At 37.8% G+C, this 23943-nt stretch overlaps 1 long non-coding RNA gene across 3 annotated transcripts in view; it reads left to right on the top strand.

The window, feature by feature from the left end:
- The window catches only part of LOC149074469 (uncharacterized), a 52690-nt gene that overhangs the window by 14499 nt on the left and 14248 nt on the right, over positions 1–23943 (top strand). The window contains exon 1 of one of the 3 annotated variants that reach the window (XR_016194351.1): positions 21289–21389. The exons of the other annotated variants lie outside the window; for them this stretch is intronic. This is a non-coding gene — a long non-coding RNA (uncharacterized LOC149074469). Of the gene's footprint in view, positions 1–21288; positions 21390–23943 lie in introns of those variants that run through there. 3 annotated transcript variants of the gene reach the window in all.

Genomic DNA, 23943 nt, shown 5'->3' with positions numbered 1-23943 from the left:
GCATGCCTGGGACGTTCTGGGGAGGGTAATTGCAACTCGCAACCCCCCTCCGTGAACCATCCAGGGGATGAAAACAGCGTTGCTGAACGAGTGGGACCAATTGCCACAGGAAATGATAAACTGCCTTATTTCAAGTTTGAAATCACGCTGCGAGACCTGTATATCTGGAAGAGGGGACCATACCCCCTATTAACTCATACAAATACAAATACAAATACAACGCCACAACAGGCAAATTGCCCAACGAGGTGGCTGACTTAAGATCATCATGGATCCCCGAGCCCCTACCTACTGCTGCTAGACCACACATGCATCCCCCCCCCCCCCCGCGGAACCCCCCAACGAATCGGTGCATGCGGGAATGTGCGTGTACGTGTAGTGCAACCTGACGTAAAGTTTGTTTCTGTGTAATGCTTGTTATGTGTAGTGCTGTCATCTGCCCCCAGTTTTACTAACTATGAGTGAAGTGTTATGGTTGAATGATTTATCGTTGTAGGACTGTTGCTCTCTGTGGCGAGACTTTTTAACGGGGAGATCGGCTCGCATTTGCGCCTTGAAGTTGGGAACCACAGAAAACCAACTTCAGCCGACCACCACTGTGGGGTTCGAACCCGGATCCTCGCATCACGAGTCCGGCATTATAACCACTCGACCACCACAGCGGCATCTATTAACCCATTTTTTTGTTTATTCTGCAACCGCTGTTTCATACCTTCCAACTCCAACGAGCGTTACGCACGATCATGCGTGTGTATTACAATTATTGAATGGTTATTTGTTTTGTATTGTATTAATGTATGTACATATCAAATTTCATTAAAATCGGTACAGTAGTTCTAGAGATAATCGACCAGGTCTGCAAATTCTCTTAATTTCTTACACCAGTGTATGTCGGAGATTTGTGTAGGAGAAACTTAACAGCGTGCTTATGTGTGTGTGTGTGCCCAGCATTTGGCGTGTTTTGTGTTCAGTAGGTGGTGCCATCTATCTAGCGCCGCAACTAGATACGTTATTGAGAAGACACCAACGAATAAGGCAAATACACAAAAGATTTGGTATTCAACCCAAGTGGGAAACTCTGTCAGCGAGACTAGTGGTTAAATTTTTCCTCTGAAGACGGCACCCATTGGCGTTGAAATGCATTAGGACTTTTATTATTTTTTGTGTATTTTCCTTATTCGTTGGTGTCTTCTCAATATTCTTAGGCAAAGTGGATCAACTCTTCTATACTAGATACGTTCTCAAACGGGGCAAGCACACATTTTGGCACACCCATGTAATGTGCAAGAAGCAGTTATAAAAGGTCAATTTGGTGGCCCCCCCCCCTTCTAGTCCAGAGCCCGGGACACTAGACCCGCCTGTCCTTTCCTCCCAATTGCGGCCCTGCATCTATCCCCACATTGGTCTTTCACGGATTTGAAATTTACTGTATACATATTTGTGTTGTAGGTCTGATTTTCGTGGCGACCAGAAGTTTTTTCAAAGGAATAGCCAACCCAAAATTTTAAAACCTAGAAAATCACATTTTTAGCCGATTACCATTGCGCAATCGCGGGTTCCAAACCCGGATTTTCACCAAAAGCAATTTTTTTTTTGGGGGGGGGGGTGTTATAAGGAACCTCTCCCCCCCCCCCCCCCGAAGATCGAAAATTAAAAATATTTTTGTAGAGTATTAAAATATTGGAATAAAACAATTTCTTTCATACTATCTGTTAATTTAAAATAGTTTTCTAGTGTTAAGGTCCCTACACACGCTCAGTTATACCTGCGCAGGCATAACTGAGCGTGTGTAGGAGCGATCAGGTATAACTGCGCAATTTTTTTCTGCCCTTCTTTCTTTCCTCCTCATTATTATTGATAACGAAGCTGAACAATGGTAATTACCATGGTAATTTGTTTTGGGGAGACGGATTGCCTTTAAATTAGAAATTTTTCTTATTGCGTAATTTTCACGATATTTATTTTTTTACAATTTCATGTCGAATAAAGAAATCGAAATAAAATTTTAGAAATACTTCGACCATTGTTCAAATTCGCTATTTTTTTTTTCTGAAATCAGTCTATTTTCAATAAATTTTCCCGAAATTATAACACCGAAAAATACATATAAACTCTACATTCAAATAATATACTATGACAATTAATTGTTTATTGATTATTTGTAGAAGGATTTCTTAACCAGGGGCTCCGTGACCTAGGATGTGAAAAACAATTAACTCAAGGGCCGTAACTAGGATTTTTGTCACCCCTTCAAACTTTAAAGTTCGATAATTTTATAACACGGTGTTCTTTGTTCCCACCTAAAACTGCCGCCCCCTAAATTTTGCAACCCGGGGCAGTTGCCTCCCCACTAGTTTCAGTCCTGATTAACTCATTGCTTTTGCATAGCCTATATACTGAATGTTATTGGTGGTCTTTTTATATTATTAACGGTATTATACCGTCACCTTTATTTTATTGGCACAAAGGGCCCGTGAAACAAAAGGGTTAAGAACCCCTGATTATTTTATTAATTATAATTTCCTGGCCAAACAAAAAAAGACTTGGAACCGGCGAACTAAACTATGAAGCAAAATGTTCTGATAGTAATAAGTAAAGAAAGCTTTTTAAGCATTCTTCTCTGCTGAAACAAAAAAAAACTCAGATCAACTGATGAGAAAATTTCATTTATTTTTTCAATACGTGTTGTATAGGCTTAACGGATAAGTAAATGAATAAAAGAATCCAGTACATATTTAACTGAGGAGTTTTAGTATATTATTAAAGCTACTTAGTACTGGGGAATGTTATTTACAATGTGTTCGAAGAATTCAGAAATGGTTTATTAACTATAGGAGTACGCAATTATCTGACCTTTTCTTTCTCCCTGTCTCAATATTCGTATAATCACGGATACGAATTTACAGCGCTTTTTTCATTTTAAAAGAAGTTACTTATCCGGATTATTCTCGGAATCCAGAATGTACTTTCAAGAATACACATAAAAAAAGACGAGTAGAAGAGCAGTCGAGACAGCCTTGAATAGGTATCTTCATCCATTCTGAGAAAATTGTAAATTTTTCGGTGCAAATTTGAATTCCTGTAATAATTTAACGAGCGAAAGAATTGTTGCCTTTTCCTTAATCAACCTTTGCACCACATTACCCGTCTTTTTTCTTTTTTTTTTTTGGAAGTAATAACTCTTACTGCCGTAACCAATCCAACTACACCAGGGCCGTAGCACACCTTCTCGGGGTCCCGGGGCAGATATTTTCTTCCCCCCCCCCAAAAAAAGGGGAAAAAATATACAAAATAAGGGTTTATATTTTGTGATTAGCCCATTCCGTTAGAGACCCCGGGGCAGTGCCCCGGTTGCCCCAGCCTAGTTACGACTCTAAACTACATCCAAAGCATCATTTGTGGAAATCATGTTAGAAAATTTTGAACTTTAGAGCACTCGCTGCAAAAATTCGAACTGATTGACAGCCGCGAAGAAAGAGATCGAAGAATGAAAATATCCCCACATATATCACCTAGAAGCGGTTTCAGAGACTTCGCCTGCACAGGTATAACTGTACGTGTGTAGGGCAGGGCCGTCTTAAGAGCATCATGGGCCCCCGGGCCAAGTGATCTTTCTGAGGCCCTAACAGGCAAATTCTCGAAAATATCAACCAGATCTCATTTTTGTGAGGCCCCTTTTCTCTTGAGGCCCCCGGGCCGTGCCTGGGTGGGCCCCATGCCTTAAGACGGCACTGGTGTAGGGGCCTTTACCTATAGCCACTAGAATAGGGGCTTATCAAGTCGCCTTACCTTTACTTAGTGACCCAAACTTTCTGTGAAGAATTCGATCCATGTGCCCATCCAAAAGCCGATTCTGCTTACACACCCGTGATTTTCGCGATGCGAAACGGCGACTACCAGATAGCAGATAGATTATAAAACTGTGGATATCTAAGGTCGAGTTTTTACCGATTCGGTTTTCCCACGATCTCGGGAATTTTTTACAATTAGAACGGGCGTTCCGATACTTTACGATTAAAAAATGCGCATTCGCAATATTGTAGGAACAAGGCGAATTTACGCCGTATATAAACGCTGTCTTTGAATGCCTGCAGATAACGGCGAAAGTACGGTAAGGGCCCTTTCACACGGAGCGGATGCAGACGCGGATGCGGGTCCGGAAGAAGTTTTAACAATTGGAATATACTGCGCCTTTCAGACGAGCGGAAAAATCTCCGCACCTAGGAAATGTTCATGCGGGTCCGGACGTCGTCCGCATGTGTCAAAACCTAAGTGCGGGCTCCGCATCCGCACATAGAAGTTTTGACAATAGGTTTATTCGGAGCTATTCACACGATGCGGAGCGAATTCGTCCGCATCTTTGGCTACTTTATGAAGGTGATTTTTCACGGAATTTTTTTAATTATTTGCCATAAATACCCTTAAAAACACCATATGATGGTCACTGCTCATTAATATAATGTACCTACATACGTCTATCCCTCCGTTTCCTTCTGAGATGGAGATATAGCAACTTTAACTGCCTATTGTCCATATTTCACAAATTTATACAATAAAACCTGCCAACAGATGCCACTGACGGGACCAAAATTATAAGCCGTTCTGTTCATTACGAATATTTAATTGACTAAATACTTTAATAACTTTTAAATTTAATTTAAAAATTTTAATTTTTTTTTTCTTTTTAAATTTTTAAAATTATTTAAAAAATTATAAATATTTGAAATATTATTTTAAATATTTATTATTTTTTTAAATTTTTAATCTTTTAATTTTTTCAAACTTAAAAAAAAATTCTTTTATTAAACAGTGTTATCCACGTACGGTGTTCACTCAGGGCCGGATTAAGACGTTCGAAGACCCTAGCACTTGAATATTTTTGGTGGTTCCCCGATACCTACAAGTATATTTTACTCAATATTCAGTCTATAAACTTAAAAAATGAAATTTTATATTTCAGAAATGACTAATCTAAGGATGGGATTTCACTATAAAAGGTTTATGAAAGTTATTTTATAAAACTTGAAAAAAGCAACTAATAAATTTATCGGTTGCATTAGAGCAAATGCAACCGATAAATTTATTAGTGCCTTTTTTTTAAATAATTGTTATAAAATTTTTATAGTGTAATCCGGCCGGGATTATACTATAAAGTTTTATAAAAGAACTTTTATGAAAGTTGAAAAATTCAACCAATAGGCGCATCGGTTGCATTCAAGAAAATGCAACCGGTGCACACACACACACATTTTGCATTCAAAAAATTCAACCAATAAGATAATATTGGTTGAATTTTTCATGTTTTATCAAAGAGCTTTTACAAAACTTTTCTAGTGTAATCCCGGTCTAAGGCTGGTATTACACTATAAAACTTGAAAAATGTAACCAATAAACACATCTGTTACATTCGAGCGAACTTAACTGATTGGCCTATCGGTTGCATTTTTCAAGTTTTATAAACTAACTTTTATAAAACTTTTATACTGTAATCCCGGCCTAAGACAGAATTGTGACGTGAATATTTCTAAGCACAGACATTTTGAACGTTCCCACCCCTCCCCTTTTTTTCTACTTGCAAATTCTTTGATATCTCCTGAATTTTTTTTTTAGGAACATATTAATATTAGTTTTGGATTGGATTTTTCGAACATTGGATTTTTTTGGAATTTTTCTTTCATATTTTTCCGGAAAGACGGGTTTTTTTTCTCAAAATGTTTTGAAAATATTTGAAGACATTTTCTCCCATCGACTACTTGTGAGGATCGGAATTAAGACATCTTTATTCCCATATTCTATGTGGCTCTAGACTAAACCACCAAAGAATACCTCTAGGCTGCATATGGGCACTGAATCAGGGGTGAAGGAGAAAAACAGTTACAAAAATTGCGAAAAAATAGTTTTTATGCACGAATTTCAACCTAAAGATGCGGGCGAAACACCCGCATCTTCAGTGCTCGTGTGAAAGGGTATGCGGACCCGCTTCCGCTCCGTGTGAAAGGGGCCTAACAGGCCTTTCACACGTAGCGGATGCGAAGAAGTTTTAACAATTGGAATATACTGCGCCTTTCAGACGATCCGAAATTTCCCCGCACCTAGGAAATGTTCATGCGGGTCCGGACGTCGTCCGCATGTGTGAAAACCTAAGGCCCCTTTCACACGGAGCGGATGCGGACGCGGGTCCGCATACCCTTTCAAACGAGCGCTGAAGATGCGGACGAATCGCCCGCATCTTTAGTTCGAAATTCGTGCATATAAACTGTTTTTTCGCAATTTTTGTAATTATTTTTCTCCTTCACCCCTGATTCAATGGCCATAGGCAGCCTAGAGGCATTCTTTGGTGGTTTAATCTAGAGCCACATAGAATATGGGAATAAAGATGTCTTCATTCCGATCCTCACAAGTAGTCGATGGGAGAAAATGTCTTCAAATATTTTCAAAATATTTTGAAAAAAAAAATCCGTCTTTTCGGAAAAATATGGAAGAAAAATTCCAAAAACATCCAATGTTGGAAAAATCAAATCCAAAAACATCCAAAACTTTCGATGTTCCAAAAAAAAGAAAAAAAAATTCAGGAGATATCAAAGAATTTTCAAGTAGTAAAAAAGGGGAGGGGTAGAGACTTTCAAAATGCCTGTGCTTAGAAATATTCACATCACAATTCTGTCTTAGGCCGGGATTACACTATAAAAGTTCGTTTATAAAACTTGAAAAATGCAACCAATAGGCGGATCAGTTAAGTTCTCTCGAATGTAACAGATGTGTTTATTGGTTACATTTTTCAAGTTTTATAAAATAACTTTCATAAACCTTTTAGAGTGAAATCCCATCCTTAGATTAGTCTCACTTCTGAAATATAAAATTTCATTTTTTCAGTTTATAGACTGAATATCGAGTAAAATAAACTTGTAGGTATCGGGGGAACCACCAAAAATATTCAAGTGCTAGGGTCTTCAAACGACTTAATCCGGCCCTGAGTGAACACCGTACGTGGATAACGTTGTTTAATAAAAGTATTTTTTTTAAAGTTTAAAAAAATTAACAGTTAAAAAATTTAAAAAAATAACAAATATTTAAAATAATATTTCAGATATTTATATTTTTAAATAATTTTAAAAATTTAAAAAGAAAAAAATTAAAATTTTAAAATTAAATTTAAAAGTTATTAAAGTATGTAGTCAATTAAATATTCGTAATGGCTTATAATTTTGGTCCCGTCAGTGGCCGTTGTTGACAGGTTTTATTGTATAAAATTGTGAAATATGGACAAAAGGCAGTTGAAGTTGCTATATCTCCATCTCAGAAGGAAACGGAGGGATAGACGTATGTAGGTACATTATATTAATGAGCAGGGACCATCATATGGTGATTTTAAGGGTATTTATGGCAAATAATTAAAAAAATTCCGTGTAAAATCACCTTCAAAAAGTAGCCAAAGATGGGGACGAATTCGCTCCGCATCGTGTGAATAGCTCCGAATAAACCTATTGTCAAAACTTCTATGTGCGGATGCGGAGCCCGCACTTAGGTTTTGACACATGCGGACGACGTCCGGACCCGCATGAACATTTCCTAGGTGCGGAGATTTTTCCGCTCGTCTGAAAGGCGCAGTATATTCCAATTGTTAAAACTTCTTCCGGACCCGCATCCGCTCCGTGTGAAAGGGCCCTAAGTGCGGGCTCCGCATCCGCACATAGAAGTTTTGACAATTGGGTTATTCGGGGCTATTCACACGATGCGGATGCGGAGCGAATTTGTCCGCATCTTTGGCTACTTTTTGAAGGTGATTTTGCACGGAATTTTTTTAATTATTTCCCATAAATACCCTTAAAAACACCATGTGAAGGTCCCTGTTCATCAATATGATGTACCCACATACGTCTATCCCTCCGTTTCCTTCTGAGATTGAGATACAGCAACTTTAATTGCCTTTTGTCCATATTTTACAATTTTATACAATAAAACCTGCCAACAACGGCCACTGACGGGACCAAAATTATATGCCGTTCTGTAATTCATTACGAAAATATAATTGACTACATACTTTAATAACTTTTAAATTTAATTAAAATTTTTTAATTTTTTCTTTTTAAATATTTAAAATTATGTTGAATATTTTTTTTAATTTTTAATCTTTTAATTTTTTTAAACTTTAAAAAAAAATACTTTTATTAAACAACGTTATCCACGTACGGTGTTCACTCAGGAGCGGATTAAGACGTTTGAAGGCCCCAAGCAGTTTAGTTTTGGTGGTTCCCCCGATACCCACAAGTGTATTTTACTCTATATTCAGTCTATAAACTGAAAAAAAATGAATATTTCAGAAGCGACTAATCTAAGGATGGATTTCACTTTAAAAGATTTATGATAGTTATTTTATAAAACTAGAAAAAAGCAACTAATAAATTTATCGGTTGCATTTGCTCGAATGCAACCGATAAATTTATTATTAGTTGCTTTTTTAAAAGAATTATTATAAAATTTTTATAGTGTAATCCCGGCTTGGATTACGTCTTCCATACGCCAGAATGTAAATTTTCGCTACAGAAAACTCTTCGCTTCCGCCGCATTGGTGCGCGTATAGTATAAATCTATATCTTTTCGATTCCCTCTGTCTGCTGCCACGACGCAGTGGGATCTGGGCCTAATTTCCGGTATGTAAGGGGCCGTTCAAGTATTACGTGAGCAAATTTTAACCATTTTTGACCCCCTTCCCTGTCAGCAAAAGTAAGCAAAACTCTGACCCCTCCTTGTCAGCAAAATTTCGTCATCAGCTCTGCCCCTCTGAATCCTAACGCATATTGGTGGGATCAGAGACGCACACACAGAGAGAGGGCATAGAGGGAGGGGGGGGGGGCGCTCGTGCCCCCGACGATCAAAAATTTATTTTTTTAATGCCAAAAATATTTTTTTTAATTGCAATTTCGGAAGAAAATACCTTCATATGTTATAATCAATTTCTGTTAATTCCAATGTTATTGAAGACTATGAACTCAAAATTTATCTTTAATAAATTGATTACGACCCACACTCAAAGCCATATAATGATAAATCGCATAAAGGCCTTTGGTCTGCGGACCAAATGTGGCCCTGGGAGTTATCTGCTGATGCTGCCTGCCCTCCTCAAACTTAATTTTGTAAAAATGAACTAAGCAGAGCATTTTTAATCGGCCCGTGGCATATTTTCAGATTACTTAAATGACCCGGGACACCGTTGCAGAACACTTAAGCGATCCGTGACACATTTAGAGATCCCTTGAGTGGCATGTCACGTAGTTTTAGAGCATGGCCCCCAGTGCGTTTCGACATCACTCAAGTTACCCGCGGCACATTCTCAGATTATTTAAGTGATCCGCGACATATAATTACGGATCACTTAAATAATGATGCGTGGATGATAGTGATGCGTGGCACATTTCGAGATCACTTAGATCCGTGAAATATTTAGAGATCACTAAAGTGGCTCTGTAGGGTACTTATCAATAAGGGGGAATGTTACTTCAAGAGTGCCCACAAACTATCGAAAGGTTTTTCTCGTTTTTGGCGCACCGAGTAAGATGCAATTAAAAATATTTTATATTTTCATAAAGGGTGGTTGATGACGTAAGCATTATCCAAACCCCCCCTCCCCCTTGTCATCAAAAGTCAGCAAATCGGAACCCCCCCCCCCCATCGATCGATGCTGACGTAATACTTCAATGGCCCCTAACCGGAAGGGAGAAAATCCGCAGTGGAATAAAAACTTCAAAATTACATGGCCCCTCATTTAGGGAAGTAACTAGATATCCCTCATCTTATTCGTCAACAACCCGCGTGTATATCAATACGATACAGTATACAAAGTAGTAAAACCACTTTTTCAAGGTCGCGCGATCATGATACATGGTAAAAAGGGAAAAAAGGTTGGGAGATTTTTCCTCTCTACCTTTTTATTCTTAGAACTTGGAAAGAATTTTTATGCGTCCTTTTCCGAAATTCCGGGTATTTGACGCATTATATCGTCAATGGCGTCTCTGCCTTCTATAGTTAATTTGCTATGTGTAAAACTAAAAATGATAAGAGAATCGTCCCGGGCCCCTGGGCTGAAACCCTGTTAGCGAGCTGCCTCTGCTCAATATAGAGTCTTTTGCTATACATTAAAGTAATGAATTTTTTTTTACATAAACAAATTTAGATATCAGTGGTTCTAAAAGTGCACGTTGCGGTTCCTAGTGGGTGTTATTGTGAGTTCGCAACATTGGTGCGTGGCTGTTTCATGCTCTAAATTGATTTCTTTCAGCACTTCTAGAAGGTGGAGGGGAATGATGGTAGGACCATGAGGGCATGACCCCCACAAGGGTGGGGCTGACAAGGTTCCAGTCCTGGGTTCCAGGACGATTCTCGTCATTTTTTTTGTTTTTCACGATATAAATTCATTATAAAGGGGCCCGTGAAAGTCAGGTTTTGGCCCCCACAAAAGATGCCATTCTAGGGGCTGGCATCTTTTGCACCCTCACAATCTCATGGCCTCCACATCCTGGAGGGGCCATGCATGAGGGAGCCGTAGTTGGCGAACAGTAGAGAACCACTTTATATTATATAGGTGGAACTATTGCTTACCTAGTTGCTTAAAATAAAAGAAGGTCCAAACACTCAGAACTTGCCTTGATGAGCAATGTCTAAATTTCCTTATTTCCTTTGAGTGACTGCGGAGCTGGGTTGGTAAAAAAAACTGTGATAAATATAAATTAACCGTATTAAATATAATGTATTTAATGAAGTATAAATAATGCAGATTAATTAGTGATGATTTACGATATACAGGGTGATTATAACTAAGGTTCTGATTTCAAAACACTGTAAAAAAAAAAGAACGATTGTCAGAATGACTTGAAAATTGACATGAATATTCCTGAAGAAATATTTCATTAAGTAAAGGGGGAAAATAGACTTTAAAATGTAAAATTAATGACATCGTCCTACATTTGGGAAATTTGCTCGCAGAATGGAAACAATAGCCAGTCATGGCAAAATGATAACTTAATTAAGCATTACACGATTTCATAATTCATGGAAACATCACAAAAAGTGAAGTAATTGAATAAATAACAACTTAAGAAATGTTAAATATGTTGTCCACCGTGTTCTGGCTATGAGGCGAAAGCACAAAAATTCTTGTTTAACAACAGATCAGAGTATGCCATGGTCATGATGTGGATGCGCTTGCAATTCACCTTTATTAAACCAAACGCTCCCCCACATTAATATTCCTGAGAAACCAACATATAGTGCTGGAGATTGCAATTCACCAAAGTTTGCAATCTGACCACTATTCATAACATTTTTAGGTACCCCCTACAGCCAGAAGTTGCAAAGGTTAAGTTGCATCCGGTTATTGTCAAAATGGGTCTTCAGCAGCTGATTTGCTGGTATTGCAATGTGCATCTTGATAGTTGTTCTATCCACACACTGATGCTGTGGAAGTGCCGAAATGATGTGGTTGCACAAAATAGATTATATTGCTGGCCAAGTACAGCATCATCTACTTGCACATTTTGCATTTTTTTTTTCTTTTGCGAAAGAAACTTCCATTGCTTCAGGAGTATCCATGCAAATTTTCAAGTCATTCTGACCAGTACTTATTGTATAGTTTGAAATCAAAACTTCAATTATAATCACCCTGTATATAGCTGATTATTTTTCATAAATCTGTTACTACTACTATACAGTAGAACCCTGATTAACTGGGCCTAACAGTGAAAGTATATAAAAAAACAACTATTGAATGTTAAGACTGGGAGAGATATAGGAGATGTGCTACTTCTTATGGGAAAGAAAATGAAAATGTCTGAGGTAATGTAACTACTAGTGTACACTGGTCTTTGTCCTTTAGGGACAGCTGGTGTCTTTATTGGATAATAAGACCGTGTGTGTGCGTGCGCGTCACTACTGTTGCTGCTTCTTTTTTTCACCACTACATTTAGATGTGTGATGCAATCCTTATTCATGAATTTGCTAAAGATATATATATATATATAGAGAGAGAGAGCATCAGAATGTAGCCAAAAGTTAGAAAATGTGGTAAGGATGAGAAATTTCGGCTTCTGTATATCACTTTAAATAACTAAGATACTTCATATGAAAAAAAAATAATAATTAAAACCCCACACACACACACACACAAGGTTTAAACCAAACAACCCATGGCCCCACAGAGGGGGGCCGGAACAGTTATCATTTTTTGCTTTTTCACGCTACAAATTAACTGCAGAAGGGGCCCGTGAAAAGATTCCAGCCTAGGGCCCTGCTCCAGGATGTGGGGGCCATCATTGCACCACTGTCAAGACCTTATAAGCAAATTATCCCATATATGCCAGCATAGGCGTACACAGAATTTTCTGGGGGGATTTTCATGGTTTTTTTTTCCATCTGAGGGGGATGTTACGGTTTTTTTTTTTGCAAAATAACACTATAATCTTGACTCAGGGGGTGGGGGTGTTACGACCCCCCCCATTTGCATACGCCAATATCTGCCGGTATCAGTCATAAACAAGGAGACAAATTTTGCTTAAAAATTTTTTTGCAGGCATTCATTTATTTGACTGAAATGTATGTATGGATCGCCCCATCAATGCAGAATTTCATTTATTGTAAAGCACTTCTGCCCTGAGGTAAAGGAAGGACGCTTGCGTGGACAGAATCGGAAAAGAAGCTGGTGTGGGCTCCAAAAGTACCCATCCCAGGTGCCTGAATTTGTACAAATAACCACTAGATAAGTAGAGTAGCACAACAGAACAAGATATATAAGGTGAAGAAAAAAGTTTTTTTTTCATTTTTTGTTAGGTTTTTGTTTACTGCAAAACACTGTGGCTGCTCAAGCAGCAGCAGCAGCAGCACCGGTTCTAACACCACACCAAAACATATGCATCTGGATAAAATCTCTATCCCTTAGGCAAAACAGGGAAAAAAGGACACAAGCAAAAATGTGAGAAAGTGGGGTATGTGGGATCACCACAGTAAAATGTTTGCTGTGTTGGCTCCTAAAGGCTCTATCAATTGTGATGGCAATGGAGACTCCAGCAAGATTCAAGACACATAGAGAGGAAACAGGCAGGTTTTTTTTAAATTTTTTCTTCTTTTTTTGTGTTCGTATTTGCGGGGGGATTTTTATTTCTGAATTAATTCTGTGGGTGCTCTGCCCCATTCTACAAGAGTGTGAGTGCCCGAGCACCCACAGTATCTGGCTTCGATGCCACTGAATTGGTTAGAGATTCTGCAGAGGAATATGGCTGAGGTGCATGTGTGGTGTAGTAGTAGTAGTGTCGCTGGTCACTCAAGTGATCTAGGAATGTGCCACAGGTCACTTAAGTGAAGTGGAACAGTAGCTTGGGTAACTTGAGTAATCTGGAACTGTGATGCGAGCCGCTTGAATGACCTGAAACTGTTCTGCAGGTTCTCTTGAATGAGGAATTCCATTTTATCTGGAAGTGATCAAATCACTTCCAGAAGGTTCAGAAACAAAACAAACGTTACTTATTCATAAAGCCCATTTATTAAACAAAAGATAAAGAACAAAAACAATGGTGTATGTACGATACCATTCATAAAAACTATGATTTTTGCTCCCTCGAGCAATTGTGAAAAATATCTCCTATACAAAAACTTACTATTACATGGTTGGTATGATGGTTAATACATTGTATGTCTCCCATGCAATGAAATACAGTCCGTACAACGCCTAGGCATGCTGAGTATCAAATTATCTATCTGATCTTGGGGAAGATCACTCCACTCAGCAAGCAATGCTCTCCGAAGTTCCGGTACACATGTAGGAGGTGGTTGACGGGCTGCAACTCGTCGGCCAAGCATGTCCCACACATGCTCTATCAGATTCAAGTCAGGTGAGAATGCTGGCCATTCCATACGGGTTATATCCTCAGATTCAAGGCATTCGTTTACGATGTTTGCTCGGTGAGGACGGGCGTTGTCATCCATAAACACAAATTCTGCGCCCATGGCAACCCTAAACAAACGTACATGTTGTTCCAGAATGATGTCCCGATAAATTTGGGCTTTCATGATTCCGGTTTGAACATGCAGATCTGTTCTGGGACCCAGTATAATTCCACCCCAAACGAGCAATGCTGCACCACCGTAACGGTGTCGTTCAATGATGATGTCTTTGTGGTAACGGGTACCTGGCGTTCTCCATATGAAAGTCCGACGTGAATCAGACTGCAAGCTAAACCTGGACTCGTCGGGAAACATCACACAAGCCCACTGTGACGATGTCCACATTGCATGTTCTCTACTCCAGGCTAATCGCTGCCGACAGTGAGTTGCCGTGAGCGGAACACATCTGACAGGCCTGCGAGCATATAGACCAATATCTCCCAAACGTCTGTACACGGTTTGCCTTGAAATTGTGATACCCGTGGCTGCATATAGCTGACGAGACAGGTCGGATGCTGTGCTCCGTCTGCTTCTTTTGGCAGTTACTGCCAAATACCGGTCTTCATTCGGCGTTGTAACTCGGGGGCGACCTGTACTGTAATGTCTACTGACATTTCTGTTATCTTGGAATCGTTGCCAAAGCCTAGAGATGACACTTTGGGCAATTCCAAGTTCCTCGGATACTTCCATCTGAGTACTCCCACATTCCAGGCGGCCAATAATTCTACCACGTAGAAAATCATCCACATGCGTCCTCAGTGTCATAACTATTCGCTTATGGCACTGAGCGCCTTACAGAACTCTTGTGAACAATTTTACTTCTTTGCCACCATTCCTTATATACCCCCCCCCTCTTACACTCTCGTCATTGTGACGTATATCGGCATCATCTGGTGGCTTCCTGAAATTTGCATATCATTCTTGCAGATGTGTGTGATAATTCTACAGGTGAAATTTTTACTTTAGATTTCGATTTCCGTGTGATTCTGAATTATCCTTAATTTATGGACATGAGTGTATATAAAAAATAATGCGATTTGTCACAAATTGTAAGAGCGGTCAAAAATTAGTTAACTTGTAGGTCTTTCTTTCTTGAACTCCAAATTAATTTTAAATGTCAAATAATGTTACAAAAAATTTAATAATTTAATTACCTGAATATTTTTATTAGTATACACAGGAAATCCTCTCTTTTGCGGACACCGGCATGGCAAAAAAAATTTGTCCATGAAAGAGGGGTGACTGTTAATCAGGGGTTTGAAATACATACTTTTATATATTATACAATTAAAATTATTATTTGGCCGCCGTAAAAGAGGGGTGACTGCATCTGATGGGTGTCCGTTAAGAGGGGTTTTACTGCAATCAGCTTATAAGCATGAATTTGCAATCATCTTATAAGCATGAATTTGCATTTTAACTGCAGCCAACTTCAGCTTGGCAAAAATAATTTAGCCAACCCCGAGATGTCACGTGACATTAAAAAATAAAAAGCCTGGGTTGCTAACAACAGTGTGTGTTCCACACAAAATCCCACAATTGCTGATAAGATCAACAGCAGCAGCCGAACCATAGTGTGAAGTTAGTGTGTTATATTGTTAGTTTTATAGAGTGAGAAAGAATTTGATGCATCAAGAATATATAAAAAACACCATACAAATAGAAGATATAACAAGAAATTATGGTGCTAGATATTTACTATTATATATATTCACAAAATATATCATATAGTACTACATATATTAAACACACAGGTGCGGAGCCTTTCAACAAAATGTACAAATATTATGTCATATTCACAGTATATATAGCGCAAGAAATTTTCATGAAACAAAAGAAATGTAGCAAGATAATAGCTACATACAAGAAAACATGATCCAACCCAATTATCCACAAAATTTAAATCACACTATATGCCTCAAAAAAATGAAACAAATGTATTATATACAAATATATACAAGAATTACAAAAATGCTTGCTAGATATGAAGGATTTGTGTATCTATATTTTCAAATAGTTGAAACAAAAACCAGAATCTATTACATTTAGACAAATACACTTCTAATCCTTTGACAAATAATTTTGGAGGAGCAATAAACATAGATCTCCAATTGCAATTCTGATTATTTCTTAGACCAATACTTTGCAAAAAGGTAATGCAAAATTTATTCCAATGTTTGCATATAAAAAAGAAGTGATTATTAGATTCTTGATCATCACAGTAGTCACATTTAGCAGAATCTATCTCATTAATTCTGCACAGATAACCATTAGTCGTGCTCTGTTTGACAATAATCTATAACATAATGTTTCATATTTTCTCTTCATAAAGTAATGGGAATATTTGTTCATAGTATTAAAGAAACGTGATGCAAGTGGATAAAGAAATCGATATCTAAAATATTAATCAACGTGAATGCTTCAAGACTTCTTTTAAGTAAATTCAGCACATCTTCAACATATGAAAAATCTGGAAAAGTAGGGTTTGCATTATTCATAGCAGTACGAGCCAGTTTATCTGCAATTTCATTGTAGGAAATATTCTTGGGACCAGGTGACCAGACAACTGAAATGAATTCCGCCCAGCTAGAAGCATCTATTAAAGAGAGATATGTAGTAGAAGATAGCTGAATGTGATTTTGGATTTACGGAGAATAATGCAGAAATTGCTGATTTGCTGTCTGATAATATTACATAGTGATGTTTTTCAGTTATAAATTTTGAAACAGCAATGGCAAGACACTCACTGTAAAAACAGAAGAAGAGTCTCATGAACTGTAGCCTGGGAAGTTATCATATTTTTATTGCAAAAGACTCCTATTGTTGTATCAATTGATTTGGATGCATCAGTAGCAATTATAATTGAGTTAGACCAATGTAATTGTTCGTATTGTTGAAATAAAGGGTTGACCAATTTTGGATCTGTCATAGCCTGGATTGGAAGTTAATAAGTTGTATACGATATGTTGGAGATGATCCAAAGTGGATTAGCAAAAGCTATAGGTTGAACTGGTATGAGCAGATGATAATCCTGGATGAAATTTATGACTGAAGAACTAAACATGCGTAGAAAAGAAGTGTCACAGAAGTCTATTATTTAAGTTAAAACTAATGAATTTGAAGCGCACTGGTGTTGTATATTGATGCTCTGGTTTTAATAATTTGTGTTGATACCGATTTCATAATCATTAATTCAAAAGGATGTTGCCACAAATGATTAATAACGGTATTGGAGTTGAAATGGGTAATTCATATGCAATTCGGAGAACTTGACGATACAATACTGCACATCTGTTTAAATTTTGTGAACAGTTGTGCCAAAGTAAAGAACTATAATTGAAAAAACTGCAGATGATATTTGATGCAATGGCAAGAAGTTTACTACCAGGGGCTACTCTAACATGACCAGCAATGATACAAGCTATGTTTCATGTTTTTATGCCTTTTTTAAAAATGTGATCGACCTGAGTATTCCAAGTTAGTTTCTGGTCAAAAATGCACCTAAAATCTTGATATTTTGTACTAATGACAAAGGATTCCTATTTCTATTAACGGATAGATTACAGGTACCTATAGCATTTTTCTTTGTAAATATACTATATGAACTTGCTAATGTTGTTCCGATATTTAAGAAGGGCAGTACAGAAGCTATGTCTAATTATCGTCCAGTGAGTTTGACGAGCTCCCTCTTGAAAATTTTGGAGATTATCATCAAAAGGCAGTTTGTGAAGTGAATAGACGAGAATAATATATTGGCGGATAATGAGCAAGAGTTCAGGAAGGGAAAGTCATGTGTAACTAACCTCCTTTTTTACAATATTTTTACATTGTATATTATTTTTACATTTTTACAACCAGAGCAACGGTTGATGTGTAGGTGGAATTTTTACAACATGTTCGGTTGACAGTTAGAGCCAATACAAGAAGGCACTAGATAATGCCTAGCTAGAGAGTGGCATAAAAAACATAATAAAAATATAAAAATTGCTCAAGACATGCAGCGCCACAGTACTCCCCCATGAGTCTGAAGGAAGGCATATGGCACAATGTAAAAAATATGATAATATAGTTACGACGATATGACAATATACACTGCTCAAAACAATTAGGGGAGCACATGGTTTTAACAAAATTACGCGAAGATGTATACCGATAAGTAACATAAAATGAATCATCCATAATTTAAAGCCTAGCAGGAAACGGAAGAAGAAAACTTTATATGCAAATCAAAGTTCATGACGTCAAAAACCAGAAAAAGGAGATAAGGGCAGAAATCGGGATGTTGCAGAAACGTCTGTTTTACTGCAGTAACTGTGAAATTCGATTGCGCAGTATTGTTTTTCGACACAAGGTGACTTGAGGATGTCTCAACAATGTGATTTACCGGAATCCACGGCATGGCGTGTTATAGGCAGACTGGAATCTGAGCAAACACAAAGTAGTGTCGCGGACGCTGTTGGAGTCGCCAGAAGTGTTGTTGCAAGGCTGTGGAATCGATTCCAAGAAACAGGAAATATTAGACGTCGGCCACGCGCCACTACAGCAACTGATGATACAGTTAACAGCCTGTCGAAACAGAACAGAGAATGCTACGCAGCTGCAAAGACAGTTGCTCTTGGCAACAGGACGAAGGGTGTCCAGCCAAACAGTACGTAATCGGCTTCATGAGGGAGGGCTCTATGCACGTAGGCCAATGGTCTGCATTCCGTTGACCCCACGCCACCGTGCGGCCCGAAGAAGATGGGCTGCTGAACATCGAGATTGGGAGCAACATGATTGGAGCCAAGTGCTGTTTACAGACGAGTCCCGATTCAGTCTGGAGTGTGACACCCGACGTGTTCTGGTATGGAGGGACAGGGGCACTCGAAATAACCCCGCATTCGTTCGTGAAAGGTCACAATACAGACGAGCTGGTTGGATGGTATGGGGTGGAATCGGCATAGGCGGACGTACGGACCTGCATATCATTCGGAATGGCACTTTGACGGCCCCAAGGTATGCAGACGAGATACTGCGACCTCATGTCATCCCTTACGCTGGAACCATTGGGGATTCCTTTGTTTTCCAGGATGATAATGCCCGACCGCATAGAGCTCGTCTGGTGGAGAACATGCTTGAAGCTGAAACAATACAGCGTATGGAATGACCAGCGTGCTCTCCTGACCTGAATCCAAGGACGACACATTGCTGCGCGACCAAGGCCACCTGTTACTGTCCGAGACTTGCAGATTGCACTTCTTGAGGAGTGGAACAGTATTCCCCAAAGTCTGATCGATAACCTCATCGCATCCATGGCAACCAGGTGTGCAGCAGTCTTAGCTGTTCGAGACCACCACATGCCCTATTAAAACTCATGCATCATGTCTAAACAGTACTTTTTTTTATCGTTTACATGTAACCAAATTGTTGCCCTAAATCATCTTTTCATGTTTTTTCCATATTTTCAAAGAATTAAAGCTTAATTCCAAAATTTTTTACGTCTTTTTTCTGTATTGCGCATTGATACGCGTGTACTATCCATTGTATGCCAATACGTGGCTGTCTCGCACGGTTTTCTTCACTTTTTTGCTTGCTTCCCTAATTGTTTTGAGCAGTTTATATACATAAAAACCTGAAAGTTTTTGCCTTTTGTCATTTTTCCCCACAATGCTGTCCCACTATTTTTTTTTTTTTTTGATTTTGTGTTCTAAAATGAAATTGTATATCTGTCCCTTTAAAAAATTGGCCCCGCCAAAATTAAATAAAATTTCGATTCTGAATTGTTACTGACCTCCTACTTTAAAAAAAACATGGGTGGTTCTTTTACTATGGCAGGTGACTTTACTGCTCACCATCCGGCCTAAATGTTCGGAGAAACGTCTTCCTCTGGCAATAAGATGCGTGACTGGCTTAATCTAAACAATATACTGCTCTCATAATTCCATTTAGTCCCACATACTTCTCTGCTGAGAGAAACTCATTTATTGACCTGTGTGTGTATGCAGTCCAAATCTTTTTAGCAGCATAGCCTGATCAACTGGGTCAGACCTATGGAAGTTTCCAGATTTTTCTAGCTGAGATTAACTACTCTCAAAAATATCCTCGTAATTTCATCATATGAAAAGTAAACACTAGCTATCCTGAGTTTCTCTTTCAACCCCTTGTATAATTTCATCCAAAAACAACTAAAAATGCTCGTGGACTGTGACGCGGCTAAAAATCATCGGATACCCTTAACATAAAATGTAGGCAATTCCTTATAAAGGAAAAAAAGGCTTCACAGTGTTACAGACAGTCTCTTACAATATGAAAAACATACACATGCTACTTTTAGAAGAAAATTCTGTTTTTTGATTATCAACTCCTGCAGAACAACAATCCTTTTCAAATCTACAATATTTTGAGAAAAAGTATATTGATTCGCAAACCTATGACTCAGCACATGCTGTCATTCACTTTCACGCGGGAACACCCATTGACCCTGCAGATGCAGAAAACACCTGTAATAAATATGATTTTCATATTGCAGACAACACTCATGTATTTGATATAAAGACACAGCAAATGATAAAAATAACAGAGGCCAGCATAATTTCAAAAAAGCCAAACATATTTTCTATAGAGAAAACAAAATGTCCATATATTTTTTTCAAATTTCCAGAATTTATCTCTACAACCACTAACAAGAATTTCATGCAGAGAATTTATCTCCTTGAATTACAGACTAACTATACTAAATCATAAATTTCACATGCTCTGTACTGATTTTGTGCATCATCATTATGATATCACCCCATATAATTATAATGCTCAAATAAAGTTGCACTCTTTTATTTGTTGCGATCATTTGAACTTGATGAAAAAACATTTCGATCAAATGAACCAAAGTTGCACCTGACAAAAACAGTTTTGCCAAGTAATGTTATAAATGGGTTACATATATACGAGGAATCATTTAACAAAAAAAAAGCATTCATCGACACAGTTTTTCATGTGTCATCAAATTCTCATTATCCTTAAAATTGCCCAATTTTTTTTTTTTTATTCTCTACTGACCTGGCAGCACTGGTTTGTGCTAGTTATATCTGAAACAAGTATGTACAGGTAAGCAACCAAAAAATAATGTAAAGTATATAAATACTGACAATTTTATGCTCAATAATAAAATTACTCGATGGTAACTCTTGAAATGTTTATATATTTGTAGCATAATATAATACATCCTCAAAAATTTCCTTCATCTGCTAACATTGAGAAATAAATTATTCTAGGTAATTGTCCTCATTTGTATAAGGATAATGTATCCAACAAGGTATTCAATAAGTTATTCAACAAGGATTCAATAATAAGTTATTCAACAAGGATTAAATAATAAGTTATTCAACAAGGATTCAATGATAAGTTATTCAACAAGGATTGAATAATAAGTTATTCAACAAGGATTGAAGACAGATTTCTCATTTCCAACCTTAACTGGCAAAGTAAGTTTTTCTTAAGTGTATAACCTTAAGTAATATGACCAAGATGTAATAGAAATATTCAAACATTTCCCGTTCGCAAATTTTTAAAATAACCGTATCATTTGCAGATACTATGGATACCATTCATATTTCTACCTGGCATGCAGATACAGCGTAGCCGGTCAATTTGTCGCAATCAACTTGTCGCGCTCAACTCGTCGCGCATCAATTTGTCGCAGTGCCAATTCGTCGCGGTACAAATTCGTCGCAGAGCCAATTCGTCGCGATACAAATTCGTCGCAGTACAAATTCGTCGCAGAGCCAATTCGTCGCGGTACAAATTCGTCGCAGAGCCAATTCGTCGCGATACAAATTCGTCGCAGAGCCAATTCGTCGCGGTACAAATTCGTCGCAGAGCCAATTCGTCGCGGTACAAATTCGTCGCAGTGACAATTTGTCGTGTAACCAATTCCGTCGGGACGTCAATTTATCGCAGAGTCAACTCGTCACGCGATCTGTATGTAGGTTTTTTGTCTCATACGTGAAAAAATAAACATGAAGAAAAGTTTTTTTCCATCAAGAAATGTACACAGTTTACTAAATTTTTTTTTTTTTGTCATTTCGAAAAAAATCATCGAAATTACATCGAAATTAAAATTACAATTGATATTAATGTTTTATTATTCAATTATTGTAAATGTTAAAAAAATCATTTTTTGTATGATAAAATTTTAAAATTCTGTAAAAAAATGTCGGTGTTTATGATATTCCCCAAATTACAGTACAGCGGAGGCTCTCTTTAAGTGTAAACTTGTATCTGTCCCATGTGGACTCGAGACTCCCACCAGCATTAACCACTACAGTATCTCCACAAGAACCTGAAATAATTAATAATTTAATTTAATTAATATTTCATTTTCACCGGATAAGCCACACTTGTCGCTTTCTCTCGAGATTTCCATTACTCGTAGCGAGGGGAGTTGGGGCGCTCACCGAGATGATAAATTGCGATCACATACATTTTCAAAATTTAATTTGCACCGGATAAGTTGCTCAAGTTAAAAACTCAAAAAATCCAACCAATTACGTGACATTATACAAACTAACAGTTCTGCACAAAATAAAGTATCATTGATCCAATTTAATATACGGCAACTTTATCTGTATAAAGTTTTAGTATACATCTATAAGAATCCTGATTGGTATCCCAGAGTGAATATACAAAGAACTATGAGATCACAATATTTATATCAAATACCATTACCTAAAAAAACAATTTTCAAAAAATCAATATGTTTTCTTGCTCCAAGAATATGTAGAGAATTTGATGATATTATTAGACAACAGCAATCATTTTATATGTTTAAAAAGACTATAAAGGATCGTATACTGGAAATAGCAGATATGGAGCGGTTCGTTTCGTTCGATAGTTAATGCAATTGCAAATGATATAAGGAGTAAAATTTGTTTATATTTTTGTTGTGTAAGAAAATATATCTGTATTTCGACATATCAGACTATAGTTTAACTTTTAAGGTAATATAGTTGGTGTGACTTGAATGCAGCAATTGTAGTAAAATATATCTATGTATGTTGCCAGAAATTCTTTATGTAATGTATCAATACGACCCATGGAAGGTTTCTTATATCCCTTTGGGTCGAAAAGTGTTTGTTTAATTTTTTTCTTTTTTGTCTGTTTTGTCAATTGTGCTGTTTGTTCAATAAAAAAAAATAAATAAATAAAAAAAAAATAAAGTTCATAGGTTACATTCGAGCAAATGCAACCGATAATCTTATTGGTTGAATTTTTCAAGTTTTATAAAAGGACTTTTAGAACACTTTCATAGTGTAATGCTAGCCTTAGATATATTGTCGGTAAAAAATTCCTCAAAGATTTATTCCCTACATGGCAGATACATATTCAATAGTGAATTAGGGCCATTCAAGTATTACGTAAGCAGATTTTCAGCCATTTTTGACCCCCTCCCCCTTGTCAGCAAAAATCAGCAAAACACTGACCCCCATCCCCTCCCCCGTCAGCAAAATTTCACCAGCAGCTTAGAATATTTCATATCTTCAAAAAGGGGTGGTTGATGACGTAAGCGACCTTCAACCCCCCCCCCCCCCCCACCGCCATCAAAAGTCAACAAATCCGAAACTCCCTCCCCGATCCTGACGTAATACTTGAATGACCCCTTAGGCAAATTGTGCTTTGGGATGGGCATTGATCCTAATTTATCATCTTGGTGTGTTCCCGCAACACCCCTCGCTGCGAGAAATGGAGATCCCGCCAGAAAGCGGGAGTGCGGCTTATACGGTGAAAATTTAATTTTGAAAATGTATTTTATCGTAATTTATCATCTTGGTGTGTTCGCCCAACGCCCCTCGCTGCGAGAAATGGAGATCCCGCCAGAAAGCGGGAGTGCGGCTTATACGGTGAAAATTTAATTTTGAAAATTTATTTTATCATAACTTATCTATCATCTTAGTGTGTTCGCCCAACGCCCCTCGCTGCGAGAAATGAAGATCCCGCCAGAAAGCGGGAAGTGTGGCATGAAAACTGAATTTTGAAAAT

This window comes from Pholcus phalangioides, unplaced genomic scaffold, assembly GCF_987345545.1.
Source record: "Pholcus phalangioides strain wild (caught in Gottingen) unplaced genomic scaffold, Ppha-v1.0 ptg000017l_1, whole genome shotgun sequence".
Classification (NCBI taxonomy): Eukaryota; Metazoa; Arthropoda; class Arachnida; order Araneae; family Pholcidae; genus Pholcus; species Pholcus phalangioides.
This window is presented reverse-complemented; position numbering and strand designations above follow the sequence as displayed.